Below are 13,572 nucleotides of genomic sequence, written 5' to 3' on the forward strand. Positions count from 1 at the left end.
CAGAAGATTCTTCTGCAGCTTTAGAGAAAGTATGTTCCAATTTATTCATCTGGTTCTGTTCAATGACTGGTTCATTTGGCGTTAAGAAACCAAGTTGGAGTTGAGAAAAGCAGGAAAGCTTGAAGGAGGTAGTGACCAGAAACAGTTTGTTTTAAAAGTAAAACCTGTTTTGATAATCTTTTCTTATGTGCAGCCTATTTAAAGCAGTTTCATTTAAAAAAAACTGAAATATTTTTGCATTTTAATGGAAATGCAGTTTCTGTCCAAATAGAATTTGAAACATTTCACAAATGAAACATTTAGGCTACATAATTGTTTAAGAGAAAGGATATGGATAGCTGATAGCTAGCAAATGTAATATACCAAATTTAGTGTAAAGGCTATATCAAATTGCAAGTAAACACATTTTAATAGTTCTCACTAGTTAAAAGTAACCTTTTTTTAAAGGAAAATAAAGTAAAAAAAGTAAAACGAGCTTAATACTTGAACAAAATGGGAACTTCAGTTTAAACGTATATAATTAAAATTAGTGACTTAATCTATCCTAGACAGTCTCTAAACCAGAGGTTGTAATCCCTTGGGTTGTGAGGTTACTACATGGTGGGTGCTTCACAAGCTGTCAACCTCCATCCCAAACTCTCTTTGCTTCCAGCATTTATAATGGTGTTAAATATATTAAGTGTTTTTTTAATGTTTGAGGTGTTGCATTCAGAGACTTGCTTTATGAAAGGAGTCACTAGTTGGATAACCACTGATCTATCTGGCATTAACAAGAACTTTCTCAAACCTGATATTAGGAGAATAGTAAAACCTCTTAATGCTCTGTTGGGGCTGCATCTCTGCCCTGTCTCTGAACCTCCTTTTCTACTAACCAGATAGTACTGCACTAGCTAAGGCTTATTTGTGTGAGCAGATCACATAACAAGCTCCCAATAGGAAGAGTTGCTCCGAAAACCTGTTCACTCACATGGAGGAATGGGGCTGGTAGGGGGAATATATGCCATACATGGATTCATTGACTTAAGTGTCTGATGCACCACCCCATTCTTCCTCCAAGAAAACATCCAACCAACCAAAAGGAAGACATCCAGGAGGAGTTGTGTTGCAGTTCACGACTACTGGCTCTTGATTCTAGGTTTGTGCTGTGGGAAAGCCACTCCAAGGGGCAGAATGAGAAATCCAAGCCCTTAAGACTATTCTTGCAGTCAATAGCTGCCCCAAATCCTTTCCACAGAGATCTTTTCATAAAACTCAAATCCTACAGCAAGTGACTCAGGGTAGGGGACTGACATTTATTGCCGATATAAATTGTGCCCTCTCTTTCTACAGGAAGGACATTTGCTTTCTTATGTGACATTTACTGGTATGAGGAAGGAAGGCCCACTGTGGATCTCTGGTAGCTCTTGCAAGGAATGATTCCCTGCTTCCAGTAACCATGCTATATCAATGTTTCTTTGCCTCCTGCACTTGGTGAAGAAGGGAAGAGGTGCTGATGATGTTCTCTCAGCAGCTGTCTTTTCTGTTGCTGTTGTCACTACTTAGGAGTTGTTGAATCTTGAAAAGCTACAATGGTCCAGTTGCACCCTTGTAGAGCAGTGATTCTCAAAGTGTGGTCCATGGACCACTAGTGGGTCCATGGCCAGCTTGCAGGTGGGCTGAGGGCTCAGTACTTATCTCCAGCCGTGCAGGTTTCCCCCCCATGAGGTTGGAGCAGCAGCTTCCCACTGTGGGGGTGGGAGGTGGGGGCAATCCTCATGAGTTGGATCTGGCTTGCGGAGGAAGGAAGCAGCTCCACATACTGTTGTTCCCCATTCTCCCTCTCCCCTCCTCCTCTCCCCCCCTCCCCCAATTCCTGGCTGGAGAAACAGCAGCACAGGAAATCACTTGCCTGGAGGCTTTCCCTGCTGTTCCCATTGACTGGAATCATGGCCAATGGGAGCAGCAGTGGGCGGTGCCTGGGAGTGGTGAGAGACACTGAGACAGGTTATGCACCCCCCCATCTCCCTCATACCCAGACTCCAAACTTCCATCTCTTGATCTTCCCCCCACTCCTGCACCCTACCTCCCACCCAGATCCAACCCGTAGCCCACTGCAACCAATCTCCCGGTCAGACTCCTCCCCCAGCTCACTCCTGCATCCTACGTCCCATCCAGGCCCCACACGCCCATCCCCTCCTGCACCCATTTTATTGCTAGAGGTCCGTGAAAAGGTCTGTGAGCTGGGTCCTGGGCCAAACACTTTAAGAACCACTGCAGTAGACCTTCAATGTAAACAGCATGTATGCAGCTTGGAAAGGGGTTTTCTCATTTGCCTAGGTAATCAGTCTCCCTGAAAGGCAGTATCTAGATCCATAGAAGAACTATTCTGTCAATTTAGTGCTGTCTATGCTCTGTGTGTTAAGTCAGTATAACTATGTATCTTGTATATGGATTTTTCACATTCAAGCTATATCAATATTAGTTCCCACCTCAGTCTTGGCCAGACATTGCTCTGTCTGCTCCTTCTGAGCATTCCTCCAAGAACGTGAAAGACAATTTGCTTCCATGAGAAAAAATGTAAGTTGCCTCTCTTAGTTATTGTATGAGTGGGCCAATGAAGCAACCACATTTTGCGGAGAAATGGGTGGCAGACTGAAAAGTATTAGTGTCCATACTGGGACGTGCAATGTTCAGCATATTTGTCAATGATCTGGAAAAATGGAATATACAGAAGAGTGGAAAAGGGTTTGCATGATGCTAATTTACTTGGAATAGTTAAATCCAAAGCTAACTGAAGAGTTATAAAGGAATCTCACTGGTGACTGGACAACAAAATGACAAATGAAACTCAGTGCTGGTAACTACATTGAAAAGTGCAAAACTCTCTGGAAAACCACAATTCCAACTATACGTATAAATGATGGGCTCTATATTAGCTATCACTACTCATGTAAGACATTTTAGCTATTATGGATAGTTCTGTGAAACATGAAACATGACAGTCAAAAGTGCTAGCAATATAAAGAACCACTAGGAAAGGGATAAAAAATAGGACAGAAAATAAAATGTTGCTATATAAATTCATGGTATGCCCACTTCTTGAATACTGCAAGGAGTTCTGTCTGTCCCATCTCAAGAAAGATATAGCATGTAAGTAGCAGTTCTGCAGAAAAGGACCTGGGGATTACAGTGGATGAGAAGCTGGATATGAGTCAACAGTGTGCCCTTGTAGCCAAGAAGGCTAATGTCCTATTAGGCTGCATTAGAAGGAGCATTGCCAGCAGATCTAGAGAAGTGATTATTCCCCTTTATTCACCTCTGGTGAGGCCACATCTGGAGTAGTGTCCAGTTCTGGGCCCCCCACTATAGGAAGGATATGAACGCATTGGAGAGGGTCCAGCGGAGGGCAACCAAAATTATTAGGGGGCTGGAGCACATGACCTACGAGGAGAGACTGAGGGATTTGGGTTTGTTTAGTCTGCAGAAGGGGACTGAGTTAGGGGGGATTTAATAGCAGCCTTCAAATTCCTGAAGGGAGGTTCCAAAGAGGAAGGAGAAAGGCTGTTCTCAGTAGTGACAGATGGCAGAACAAGGAGCAGTGGTCTCAAGTTACAATGGGGAAGGTCTAGGTTGGATATTAGGGAAAACTATTTCACTAGGAGGGTAGTGAAGTACTGGAATGGGTCATCTAGGGAGGTGGTGGAATCTCCATCTCTAGAGGTTTTTAAGTCTCGGCTTGACAAAGCCCTGGCTGGGTTGATTTAGTTGGGATTGGGTGGGGGGCTGGACTCGACCTCCTGAAGTCTCTTCCAGCTCTGTTTCTGTATATTAGAATTGGAATAAGTACAGGGATGGGCAACAAAAATAATTAGGAGGTTAACTTCTGTAAGGGGAGAGATTAAAGTTAGGTGTGATCATTTTGGGAAACAGGACTAGGGGAGGTTATGTTAGAGGTTGTGTGGAGAGAATGAATATGGAAATGTTTATCTTTCTCAATGCAATGACTGGAGGTCATCCAATGACATTAATAGGCAGCAGGCTTAAAACAAAAGGAAGTTTTACTTTACAGAACACACAATGAAACTGTTGAACTTGTAGCCAGGAGATATTGTTAAAACCAACTGAGTTGCAAAAAGAATTAGGTAAGTTCATGTAAGAAAGGTCTGTCAATGGCTATTGGTCAAGATGGTTAAGGATGCAACCCCCCACACTCTGGGCATCTCTAAGCCTCTGATCTTCAAAAGCCAGGAGTGGACAAGTGGAGATGAACCACTTGCTAAATGTCCTATTCTCTCTTTTCCTCTAACATGATTGGTACTGTCCACTGTTGGACAGGATCTCTGGGCTAGAGGGTCCATTGATCTGACTCAGTGTAGACAACCCTGTCCCTGAATTTTGCATTAGATTTACTCAGGATGCTGAATTATACAGTTGGTTGGTTTGTTATTTTTAAGATACCAGTTAATGAAGTGGTAGGTCTGACAAGCAATTTTAGCTTGAGCCCAGCTTCAGAAAATTCATATTAAAAATGTATGAAGAGAACTCGAGTACAGTAGAGAAAAATTGAGGCATAAAAAATAACCAGGTGTGGAACTTCTTAATGGAAGATGCCATCTAGTGTGAGACAAACCAGACAGTTATGCAGCTCTAATCTTCTTTTTTGATGGACATAATTGCTTTTTCTTTCCTTGGCTGCCTCTTAATTTTCTACAACTAAACCTCTCTAAAATTTGAAGTCCTGCTCAAAACTGATTATTTGATTCTGATAGTCACACACATTAAGTATTTGGGTTTGGGTTTATTCCATTCTTTGAAGAAAAAGTGTGAAGGGGGTAAAAAGGCAGAATATCCCTGGAAATGCTTTTCTGTCTCCTTTACATCTGACACCCAGTTTTCAGATGAACCTAAACTTTTTCCCATAGAGAACCCTGTTTTTGTGTGTGTTCAATTAGTGGCTTCAGCTGTCAGCTGCATAATTAACAATGTAACAACATTGATATAGCTGTATTTTAAGATCTTCAGGTTAGGGATGCTGTTTTTTGTCTCTTTGGGCTCTTAGACAACTGTTACCATTATACAAATACAATTTTTTTCACCATTTAATTAATGTTAATCTGTTATATTTCTAAATTCCTGTAGCCTGAATCAGTTGAGAGGTATATACAGGTAGTCCCCGGGTTACATCAATCCGACTTACATCGGATCCCTAGTTACAAACGGGGTGGGGGGAGGGAGGCATGCAGCTAGTGCGGGGTGCCTCCCCCACTGTCGCCGCCTCTGGCGGCGCGGGGGGCGCTTCCCCCCAGCAGACCAGGGAGATGTGGAGCTAGCGTCCTCCTCCCCCCCCCAGCAGACCAGGAAGACGTGGAATAGCTTTTCTCGCCGCGGAGGATGCGGGTCTGCTGGGGGGAACAAGACACCAGCCAAAAGGGGGCACCCCAGAGCAGAAAAATTAATTTCCTAGGGAACAGCAGGAGCAGCAGGCAGAGAGACCCGTTGTGTTACAGTCCCCACCTTGGGAGCAACAGCTCTTTCCCTCTTCAGCACTAGAGCTGCAAGTATCTTGTTAGCGTCACGTGAAATTAACAAGTCCCTTCCAGCCTGGCAGAGGTGAAGCTGAAAAATTACCCAGTGGTGTGGGTGGGCAAGAATGGGGAGGAGCAGGGCAGAAGGGAAGAGGGGATAAGCCCCAACCCCACACCCTGGCTGGAGTGGAGCAGGATAAGCCCTGAGGGGATGGGTCTGGTTGCAAAGTGGGTGAGTGGACAATGAGGACCCACCTGTGGCTAAACTCCTGTTCCCAACACAGAATTTTTCTTTAAAATTAATCCTGTGGATAAATTCACACACACACTTCACAGGAAGGGATTTCCGTATTCTGCTGAGCAGAATACAACAACAGCTTTGATTGTATCAATATTTCACTGTGCTCTCCAATGACTATTGATTACACTTAATACCCATTTCACTGAACCATCTGTAGCAAATTCTATTTGGAACAGTATTATGCATTGAATAAACTTTTTTTAGTTATAAAAAACAAAGATTCTGACTATTAAATGAATAACTGGGATCTTTCAGGTACCCCAAAAGGAAGATTTGGATATAGCATGAAACACTGAAACTTATTGATCAATTTTTAATTAAAATATCAACCAAAAAAACCTTCATATCAAAACAGTATGTGTTTTTCTTAGAATAAGAAAGTTGTATGAGAATCAGGGTCTTTTCCACCTAACTCCAGCTCCCCCCCCCCCCAAAATATGTACCAGTTCCGACTTACTTACAAATTCAATTTAAGAACAAACCTACAGTCCCTATCTTGTACGTAACCCGGGGATTCCCTGTATAATACAGGATATCCTTGCTATAAGTTGCCCCGGTATGCATCATTTCCACACTAAGGCTGTTGATGCTTGCAGGAACTAATGAATTATAAGTCCTCTCATTCCCTGCTCTTCAGTCACGTTTAAAAAAATTGCGCAAATGAAAGTCAGCTGTGGGAAAAAAATTCCGTAAGTTGTTTCACTATACATCCATGTTTTTTTGAACATATCTTGGATGTATAATAGGGACACCCTGTAGCTAGTTTTAAACTATTGTTAGTTTAGCATGACTGTTTTGAAACCTTATGTTAACGCTTGGTTATCCAGCATTTTGAAATGGCACTGTTGTGTTTCAGGCTCCAGGCAAGATCTTCTGGTAATGAAAGGCCCCCAGTGAAGGTCCCCGATGATTTCAGCTGTACCTTATTACTTGAAATGCTGATGTGGAGCAGTTGTCTTTTGCTCTCTGGAGGGTTTTTTTCACCCTTTTTGAAATTGGTGTGTTTTCCATAAGCTCTTCTATTCTCCTATGTCTTGTAAGAGGAGTAAAACTGATAGATTATCTCAGATGGTGAAATCAGAAGTGTAGAAACAGTGTCGTATAAGAACCTAGGAAGAAGAGAAGTAGTGTTTAGCAATCAGTAGCTTGTTCAGCTGTCCAGGCAGCATGTAGATGATCTCTCATGCTAGGCTTGCTACTGGTTTCTTAAGAAAGCAAACATTCAGGATTTCCATGGATGCTTTTCTCTGGATGGTTCCTTCTTTTTTCTTTTGATGGTTTAGGTTCTTTACTAGTATTATGTATGGAACTTGCAATTCTTGCTTGGTTTCAATAATTCTGATACACTCATACCTGGCTTCTAAATCACCTTTGTTTTCTGGTAGTTGCACCTGATCCTTGGGGAGGCAAACCAATATTGTATTTCATTCCAGTCTTGCTTGGTTAAGCTCTAGTGATGGATATTATGGTTTGTCAGACACATTTCAGTGACTTGCTAGTGGAAAAAGCACAAAATGGAAAAAAATAAGAGCTTTTGAATACACTTGCTTAACATGAGAGACAAGGTAGGATATCCTATTTCAGACATGGACTAAATGTGTAATATTTAAATTCTTCTCACCTAATCTTGAAGCTCTTCTTGGAAGTACATGAATGAGTTGAGACCCAAACCTTAGCTAGCTATTGATATATGTAAGATAGATGACTGAAAGTCTTTAATATCCATGATTTGGTTATCTGAGAGCTTGTCTCAGCTTTGGTTTTATAGGCTAACAAACTTGTGAGCTGTTAAGTTCTTCTCCTTCCAGATAGGTACTTGATCTAAAAGTAGCCATCCTGCAGCAAAAAAACTTCATCCCTACGTAAAAGAATCAATGGACACAAATCTGATATTAGGAATGGCAACATACAAAAACCTGTAGGGGAACACTTCAATCTTCCTGGACACACAATTGCAGATCTAAAAGTAGCCATCCTGCAGCAAAAAAACTTCCCCCACTGCTATATACATCGGCCAAACAGGACAGTCCCTACGTAAAAGAATCAATGGACACAAATCTGATATTAGGAATGGCAACATACAAAAACCTGTAGGGGAACACTTCAATCTTCCTGGACACACAATTGCAGATCTAAAAGTAGCCATCCTGCAGCAAAAAAACTTCAGGACCAGACTTCAAAGAGAAACTGCTGAGCTACAGTTCATCTTTAAGTTTGACACAATCAACTCTGGATTAAACAGACTGTGAATGGCTTGCTAACTACAAAAGCAGCTTCTGCTCTCTTGGAATTCACACCTCCAGATCAGCTGCTAGAAGTGGGCCTCATGCTCCTTGATTGGATCCACCTGGTCATCTCCAGCCTGATGCTGGCCTGCATATTTATTCCTGCCTCTGGAAATTTCCACTACATGCATCTGACGAAGTGGGTCTTTGCCCACGAAAGCTTATGCTCCTACACTTCAGTTAGTCTATAAGGTGCCACAGGACTCCTCGTCGCTTTTGCAGATTCAGACTAACGCGGCTACCCCTCTGATATAAGACAGCTTAATTCATGATATTGAGATTCAAAAAGTTAAAACTTTGTATCAGTTAAAACATGAATTGTTAACATCCATGTCAAAATATGCAAAGTAAATATCTCTAAATTCTAAAGTCTCTAAGTTCTCAGGCAGCATTTTTCTTTCTTGGTCCCTCTGGAAGTATTTTGTGTAGGCGTGTATTCACCTATACAGTGAAATGGGTATTTACAGACTTTCACCAAAAAAACCTAATCCTTCCAAAGCCTAATTTAACTACTATTGAAATTGCTATAGACTAGCTCCTTAGTTAAAATATGCACAGTTTTTATAAAAACTGTAACAGTTGGCACCATGTTTTATGAATATTTAAAAACACCAAGAATATAAAAATCTAATTCTGAACTACAGATAAAGAAATACAGGTATTCAGCATTTCTTGTTTCATATAATACAACTAAATGTTAAACCTAGTATCTTAACAAGCTGCTTTTTCCTTAGAATATAAAAAATGCACATAAGTTGGGATGTAAAAGGTTAACTGGTTAGCTGGTAAGTGTCACCTTTGACGGATGAGGATTACTGGTTGCAGTTAACCGGTAAGGGCTGTTCCAGCTCCGAAGAGCCCACTGCAGACAGGCCTGTTCATGAGGTGGCTTCAGGGATGGCTCAGATCAAAATACAAGTCTACATCCTCTAACCAAAACCCTGTCCATTCCCCACACAGTAAAAGCTGCAATACTATGGTGGACAAGGCCAGAGAGCTTATGCAAGGGCATGCCTTTCCAAACCCCAGAACTCTGTGGTGTTTTCCATGGATGCTCCCTTATGGGCTGGAGAGCATAGGTGAAAGACCCCACAACCCAAGGCCTATGGACTCCAACAGAGATGACTCTACAAATCAATGTTCTCGAGCTCAGGGCTATTTGGCTTTCATACCAACACTTCCTACCTCATATCACCGGAAGGCGTATCAGACTATATACCGACAACACTGCTTGCATATTTTACATAAACAGGCTAGATGGGGCATGATCCCATGCATTAGGCATGGAAGCTATTACATTATGGAACTGGTGCCTTATCTGTGGCATCCACATAAATGCATGCCACCTCCCTGGCACCCCATATACCACTGCCAACATGATAAGCAGAGCCCTACCACAGGACCACAAGTGGGAGATCAAATAATTTGTCCTTACAATGATATTTACACAGTGGGGATATTCCCGGATAGACCTCTTTGGCACCAGGGCAAACAAAAAGGGCTCCTTTTTACCTGTTCCAGGGTGGACACTGGAAAAGAATCATTGGGAGATGCCTTTATCCTCATGTGGGATCATCACCTACTCTGTGCATTCCTTCAAATTCCCCTCCTCAACAGAACACTTACGAAAAGACAGAGGGACAGGGCGAGAGTCATCCTCATTGCCCCCTGTTGGCCTCAGCAACTGTGGTTTCTTCTTCAAGCGTTATCCCCATGGGTGCTCCACTGTAGGTATCAGGCTCTTTCTGGGGCTGCAGGTTGGAGAATCGTTAGCAGTAGTCTGCAGGACTGCGCATGCACATCTTCTGTCTCATGCCGGTCGTGCCATTTCTGAGCGCACGCAGTCCTGCTCCCACCAGTTCATCCTAACCATCCTCGGTTGCAGGCAGAGTGAACTGCCTCTCCTCAGGTTTTCCTATGAAGAAATCAAAGTTAGATAGTTAGTTGTTGTTGTAGTTCGTTTACATAGTTCCGACTTAAAAAAACCAACAACACACTGTCACTTCAGTATTCTGGGACCTCCTGGATTCAAGAAATGCAGCTCATGTAGGGAGCTTGTGCCCGCCTCCGACAGGCACTCCTTTTGTGTTAAGTGTCTTGGTGAGGGGCATATTCCCCAGAAATGCCCTCACTGCTCTAAGCTTACAATGCAGGCTAGATGTGAGAGGGAGATGAGGCTGAAAATGCTCCTATTCAGTAGAGCATTACAGCCAACAAAAACAGATTCCTCCCAACAAGACAAACCCTCGGAGCCCAACAAGTGCCGGGCACTCTCTCTGGCCCAGACAAAGAGGAGGCCTTCACCTTCTTGTTCATTGCTGCCCATACGGGAGAAAAACCCGGCACTTCAGGCATGGCTTCTGTGCGCCGCTCTGATAAGCAAAAGTCGACCTGGAGCATATTGGCACTGGTACCTCCAAGGGTGCATAGAGTGGCACCGACTATTGACTGGGCACCAACTACTCCTGTGGTGCCTAGACACCAGGAGGCACTGGCCCCATTGGCACTGGCCCCTTTGGCACTGGGGATCTCGGCGCCGCAAACCATACCCGTTTCAGCACCACGAACAGCATATACGTGCTCTGTATCAGTGTCCTTGCAGGAGCATTCGCCGCAGATGACTAAGGCAAAACAAAAGTCTTAGAGGGTAATTACTCCCTCCCTTGAATGTTCCACCGTTTCGCCGGTACTGCCATCACCATAATCGGTTTTGTCAATCCACTCCACGGATGAGCGTGGATTCTACTCCCCCAGGTTGCACTATTCACCGAGGCGAGAACCCACCTCTCCACATGATTACTGCCGACACTGTCATGTGTCTTTATTGCCCCAACCTTCAAGGGCCGTGTCTTGATTGCTTAGATCCCCCTCACGATTGTCTTACAATAGCACCACATGCATGATAGAAGATACTTTCCATGATATTCCCCTTCATATTCAAGATGATGGTTACTATGCTCATAGTGATTACTGCCGCCGCTGTTCATACTCTAGAGAGTGATCCCCACATGGCCACCAACCACATGTGGAAGTGGAGAAAGCCAACTCTCTTACACCTCTCAGCACTAGACCTCTCAGTCCTTCTGGGAATGTGCATATGCCGGCATTTCAGGACCCTGAGCTGGAGGTAGGCCAAATATCTGACCAAGATCAACCTCAGGACATATCAACCACTGACCCATTCTCTTTGCCTGCTGACAACGCAGTATTTCCAGGAGATTCGTCACCCACGGATGACATCTGTCAGTTCCAGGAACTGTTCAAACGGATGGCTGATAGCCAAGAGGTGCAACTCACTGAGGTCCAGCAGAAACAACGTTGTCTGCTTAAAAACCTTCAGCCATCACAAAAGTCTAAGGTTGCTCTCCCTCTTGATGAGGTAATCTTAGAAGTAGCAGATGACATCTGGCAAGTGCCCACAACCAATAAGAGGGCTGACAAAAAATACTTTGTTCCCTCCAAAGGAATGGACTTTTTGTACACATCTGCATCCAAATTTTTTAGTAGTTGATGCTGCTCAACATAGGGGCAAGGCCCCTCAATACAAGAACACAGCCAAGGACAGGGACAGTAAACGCTTAGGGGAACCCTTATTATAGACCTTTTTGCTACATATCTCAACGCAAAGTGTCAACACTATTGCTCCAGAGCGGGCATAGGACCGTGTTCCCTAGGGGATGCCTTCCTAATCAACTGGAACTGGCACCTCCTGTACACTTTTCCTCCAACTCCTCTACTTCCAAGAGTCCTAGAGAAAGTAACCAGAGACAGGGCCACAGTTATACTTGTAACCCCTTTCTGGCCATGCCAAACATGGCTCCCATACCTTTTCTGGGTATCCCCATACTCTCCATTTCACCTTCCCAATCAGCACATTCTACTGACGCAGGACCAGGGAACCTTAATACACCGTCAGCCCAACTGCCTCTATCTCACGATGTGGCTCCTAATTGGTTCCAACAAGAAGAGATGACTTGTTTCCAAGATATAAATCAGGTCCTGATACATAGCAGGCAATCCTTGACTCAATCAACTTATCTTCAGAAACGGCGTCGTTTTCATTCATGGTGTTCGCACAACAACCTGGATCTGTCATCCGCCCCACTACATTGGATCCTAGACTATACTCTTGATCTCAAATGCATGGGTCTCGCGCTCTCCAATTAAAATCCATCTGGCCACGATCACAGCCTTCCGACTGTTACTAGCACAGGCGCACTAGCAAACTAAATTTAATGGGCCTTGTCTTAAATGACGTTAAATGCCTTTGTCCCAGAAGATGGTCCGCCCTGGAAACTACTGTATCTAATCACTGGCGGGTTTCTCAGCTCCGAAATGAAGCACAGACACAAATGTCAAATTTAAGAATATATTGTAAAGTGTAACAGGTAAATTAAAATCATGGATTACAAACACTGAAAAAATTAACCAACCCCTCACCCACTGATATAATAGAAAATAGATAGGTAAATGAAACAGGCTGTACTCAGTTTGTCAGAGGCTCTGGTGGTTTTGAAGCTCAGGACCTTCTACCTTTTAGCTGCTGTTAGCATTAGGGCAGGACCACTGACTGAAGCATCCTGAACTCCGGTATGTTAGCGATGGTATGGCGGAACAGTTCAGTTCTTTGCTTAGTCCCTGCTTTCGCAACAGACCAGTATACTGTTCACAGAAGGCAAGCTGAACAGTTCCCGGTGCTGTAGAGGGCCTTCGCCACAGCATGCAAATGGAGAACAAGACTCCGTGGTGTAACGACCTGATGGTCTGGAGAGCAGGTAACTGGGGTTCACATTGCTGAGCAATTGCCACAGCTATGGAGCGGAGCACCCTGTTGGCGGCAGTGGAGTTAGGTCTGGTCGGTCACTAGACTGGTCCTGGCCTTCACCACAGTCTCCAGATGATGGAACGACTCTCCTCCAGGGTGGAACAGGAAACTGCCAACCTGATCTCCTCACGAATCCAGATTATATAGAACCCAAGGCGGGAAAACACTGAAGGTCCCGAGTGCAAAAGGCAAAGTGTAACAAGTGCAAAACTTTGGGGTCTTGTGCAGATTCAGCGCCGTGTGCAGCTTGATGGTGCCGTGAACATGGCCACGTGCTCAGAGAAGAGGAGGAAGTTACTCTCCTTGGTGCAGTAACAATGGTTCTTTGAGATGCGTGTCCTTTTGGGTGCTCTTCAATCTGCCCTCCTCCTCGCTTTGGAGTTTTCTCATTGCGTCTTTCAGATACACGGCATTTAGAAGGAACTGGTGGGAGCTGGACCTCACACCCTCAGAAATGGCACGGACAGCACAAGACAGCAGATACACATGTGCGGTCTGGCAGACTACTGCTAACAATTCTCTGATCTGCGGTGCTGGGATGAGCCCAACACCTACAGTGGAGCACCCATGGGGACATGCATCTCAAAGAACCATCATTACTGCACCAAGATGAGTAACTTCCTCAAAAGAATGGCCCTAAATTGCCCAATCATGCTC

General features: G+C 44.0%; 1 protein-coding gene and 1 long non-coding RNA gene across 5 annotated transcripts in view; one reads left to right on the plus strand and one right to left on the minus strand.

Moving 5' to 3' along the window:
* Nucleotides 1-13,572, plus strand: part of SMAP1 (small ArfGAP 1) — a 198,732-nt gene that overhangs the window by 19,291 nt on the left and 165,869 nt on the right. The gene's annotated exons all lie outside the window — the stretch shown is intronic.
* Nucleotides 9,893-13,572, minus strand: part of LOC142827806 (uncharacterized) — a 57,373-nt gene continuing 53,693 nt past the window's right edge. For both annotated transcript variants that reach the window (XR_012902560.1, XR_012902561.1), the window contains one exon: nucleotides 9,893-10,005. This is a non-coding gene — a long non-coding RNA (uncharacterized LOC142827806). The remainder of the gene's footprint in view (nucleotides 10,006-13,572) is intronic.

The sequence above is a fragment of the Pelodiscus sinensis genome, chromosome 3, assembly GCF_049634645.1.
Source record: "Pelodiscus sinensis isolate JC-2024 chromosome 3, ASM4963464v1, whole genome shotgun sequence".
NCBI lineage: Eukaryota > Metazoa > Chordata > Testudines > Trionychidae > Pelodiscus > Pelodiscus sinensis.